Below are 4319 nucleotides of genomic sequence, written 5' to 3'. Positions count from 1 at the left end.
ATTTAGGTCGACTCTGTGTGCCTTGTGAGTGGTGATGTTGTGGAGAGGCTGCTGCGTTCTGAACGCGATGCAGCTGATGCTGCGCACTCCACATCTCTCCGCTCAGTTGGAACTAAAGTCCCACAGATTTAATGCTGGATGAGCGCCATGTGTCAGAACGTAATACCTCAAATCCTCAAGTAACCAGTCGTGTAGGGAAGAAGAGGTCATTCTCACTATAAACTGAAGCAGATAAGGACCATTCTAGACTTCATTTCTCTAATTTTTCAGTGGTTTGCATACATTAAGTTACATAAAGAGGTTGATTTAAATGTTTAACAGGTTTAACGCACCAATCTATGGAGGACCAAAACTGTCAAAATAATAAATAAATAAAAGCGAAACAAATATATATATATATATATATATAAACAAGAAACATAAAAATGGCTCAATAACAAATTAATATGGCAAAATATTTAAAAATCGTTTTTCCATTAAGAATCCCATAAAATGTGACTTAAATGTGTTTCTATTGTAATTTTCAACTGTTTTAATTTAACCTTGTATCAGTACGCCTATTTATTCTCCATGTAATTTTTTATTTAATTTATTAACTTATTTGGTGCTTTTTAAAATTTCTTTCCTCCTTTTATTTTGTCTGTGTTTTTTCTGTATTATTTTCCTTTTACATTTTATTTTTATGTATTTTATGTATGTTATTTATGTATTTTATTTTCATCTAACATTTTATTTTTTATGAATTTATTGACATTTTATTTACAGTCATGATGATGAGTCATGATCTTTGTGATTTCCAATCTTGCATCTTCTCTCTTTATTTTTCCAAATGTATTTATTTCTCTGTCTCTGTCTCCTTTTTACACTTCTGTAAGCATTTCTGCTTCAATATGTAAATGAGAGGGGTGGTCTTTAAAGGCGTGTCTTGGGGGCAGATCCTCTTTTTGGTCAGATAGCAATGAGCAGGTCACCGGCTCTAAATGCAGGGAGGATTATGCAGCCAAGCCTGACTGCCTTGTGTCTGGCTCTGCAGCTTGTGGCCACGGGAGGCAGATGGAAGTTTTGAATGGTAGAATCCCCCAGAAATGGCTGAATTTGTACAGGATCTTTGGCACATCACTCTTTTAGCTGAAAATAACACTGTTTACTCTTTGGTATGGATGCAGTAACTGAGACGGTGTTCCAGTTGACAACCGCCAACAAAGGAACTGGCTGAAGGTTCTGTTAAATCGTAAATGATCTGTATTGATATAGCGCTTTTACTGTAACTGGAATGATACCCAAAGTGATTTATCTCATACATCACATTCACCCATTCACACAAACATTCACACATCGATGCATAGCCCTCAGGCTACGAGACGACCACTCTACCCAATGAGCCATGCCACTCTCTTAAAGGTAGCTGTGATGCTCTACAATATTTAATTGCAAATGATAATGATGATGATGAAAAACCCTTTATTCAGACATCCTAAATATAGGAAATAGTAATTATAAATAAACAAAAACACCAGATATTATGGTCTAACCTTCTTCTTCATCCCTTCCTTTTAGCTTTTGCTTTCAGGGGTCACCACAACAAATCATCTGCCTCCATCTTCGAGACAATGAACTTATTTTACATAGAATTTACATCAGATGCCCTCGCTGATACAAACCTTTGCATTTATCCGGGCTTGGGACCGGCACAAGGAGGACTTTGACTCGTGCCCCCTTGAGCCTGCATTGCTAATTTTCCAGGGTAATATTAAAACAACAATACTGAACTTTGGCAGATTGTCACACTTTGGCACTCACAATCAAAGGCTTATATTTGGCATCCTTCTTTCACCTTCTCTGAGCTTCCTCCAGTCAGTACACGTCAGTCCACTGTTGATGCTTGTCTTATCTCTTTCTCTGTCACTTTCTCTCTTTCTTTTCTTCGCTTCTTCTGATACTGTCCTGATGTGCTTCTTTGCTGAAAATGGTCAATGTGATTGAAAACTAGCTGCCGGTGTGTGACACAGTGCTGCAAAGCCCAATGCAGATGTCATTTGATGATCCAGGCTGATAAAGAAAGTTGTGAAGTGTGGTTTCTCAGCCTCTTAGCCTAAGGACACTGCGGGGCAACAACAGCTCCAGGAAGAGGGGGGATTTTAGTTTTGGAGGCAGTTCTGCAAATACTGTTAAAGATAATAAGGTTCCCATTAAGAGAAAGGTCACTTTTTGCATAGCCTAACTTTTTTTTCCACATTGTTTTCATCACAGATTTCATAAATTTTATGTGATTTTTTTGTGCAACTATTCTATATTACAAGCTTTACCTGCTATAATTTCAAGAGGGTGGAAGGGGAGCTGACTCTGGGTAAGAAGAGGCAAGTTAGCAGACCTTCACCAACTAATATTACTGTGACCAGTAAAAATAATCAGATTAAGAAAGATGTTATCCTGCTTCACTGTTAATTTTTCATGTTTTTCTTTCTTTGTTTAATGATCAAAAACAAAGTTAAAGATAGGCAATAGGATCTCCTCTCATTATGGGGGAAATAATACAGTAATGGTTCACTAAGAGCAGCTGCACCCAAACAGGTGATTGCAAAAGCAGTTTTTTTTTTATCAACAATTTAACTTCTAGAACATGGTCAGAGTGCTGGAGATGTGCAAATAATAATAATATGGGTGGCAAAATCCCCAAGCTGTCAGCTCAGAAGGGATTTGTGATTTTTTTTTTTTCCTTTTTTTTTATCTGTAACACTGAGGGAGTGTTGGCATGTTTCCAGGACAGTACATTAGTAACACAGATTGAAGGGAGAGATGTGCAGATACTCATGGGTCAGGCAAATCTCTGGATTGAACAGCAGCTGGATACTATGAAGATGAGTATGCTCCAACACTGTGAAGGAGGTGACAAATAGGCACAAACTGGACGCTTCGATTCTCTTGTGCATGCTTTTATGTTCATGGGCACACTCATACACATCCTGCTTGTGCTATTTAGTTTGGTGTTAAGTGTAAACAAAACAAAAAAAAAAGTAGTTTTAAAACATTAATAGTCTTGATGACAATCCATCAAACTTCTCAGTTTAACCTATTCAGATGTTAAAGGCACAAACAAAAGGACTCTTTCCCAGCACCGCCTTGTTTAGGTTCCCTGACAGGCTGACTCTTCCTCTGTGGTCAGCGACGCCTTGCAAGCTAACAACTCTCTTGTTTCATAGAAACCTCATTTTGCAGGGACATGTATTTGCTTTGAGAAATAGCTGCATTGTAAGCTTGTCATAGAGATACTCCAGTGAGAAATTGTGCACTGTGAGCTGGTGGCAAACACTTTCTGACAGCTTCTCCTCTAAGGTTTTTATTATGCCTTCAGTTATACATGAAAGAGGTGACAGAAGCTGTGTTGTGTAAAGTAGAGCTGCTCCCTTATGTGTCAGTGATTCGAGTCATCAATTAAATAGTCTTTTTTGTTAGTGTTTTTTGTTTTGTTCCATCACATCCAATCTTGCCTTTGATTCCATCCCCCATCCTGAACATGAATGAGGTGACAGTGGAGAGAAAAACATTTTTAACAGGAAGAATACTACATCATAATCAGAAAGGGAAACATCTGCCTTAAGCAGTTAGGTGCTGAGCAGATTGTAAAAAAGGGTCAAAAAACACCATGACTAAAGGCTAGGGATGAGTTTGAAAAAAAAAGAAACACAAGTTATTGACAACAATTACACCATACCTTTTTACACTGACGTTAAAGAGAACAAAGAGGTATACAGTAAATCATAGGATTCCTCCAGCACCCTCACCATGTTGCAGTATAACTACAGGGATGGCTAAGAACATGCTGTAATTATGCATAATAAAGCTCTTGTTCAACTTGCCATAAAAAATATTTTAGCTTAAGTTTAGATGTTGATAAAAAAAGGCTTTTCTGAAGCCCTTGTCTCAATAGCTTTTAGCTTTTGCTCATCCATTGGGAACCATCTGATTTTCCAAACAGAGTGAACTCTTTCCACTGTCAGCTGCAGACAAGATACATCATATTTTACACAACCTGCTTCAGAAATGTATCTTTTGCATTTTGGGTGGCTGGGTTGTTGAAATGTGGCTGTGTTGATCTACACTTAATGTGAATGAGTTTTTCTATGTGTGTTCTCTCCAATGGCACATTAAATGCTATAAAAATTGTTAGCAAGCATTTTGAAAACACTTAAAAAATGTTCAATGTTAATATGAAAGCTTTTGGTACACTGTGGTGTTACACATGACTGATTCCTTGGGTGTTTGATGCAGCTGCATCACTTTCACTCTCAGTGGCAACGGGCATACCTGAAAGGCCTTTT

This window comes from Melanotaenia boesemani, chromosome 6 (assembly GCF_017639745.1).
Source record: "Melanotaenia boesemani isolate fMelBoe1 chromosome 6, fMelBoe1.pri, whole genome shotgun sequence".
Taxonomy (NCBI): Eukaryota; Metazoa; Chordata; class Actinopteri; order Atheriniformes; family Melanotaeniidae; genus Melanotaenia; species Melanotaenia boesemani.
The sequence above is the reverse complement of the archived record's forward strand: the minus strand, read 5'-3'. Positions refer to the sequence as shown.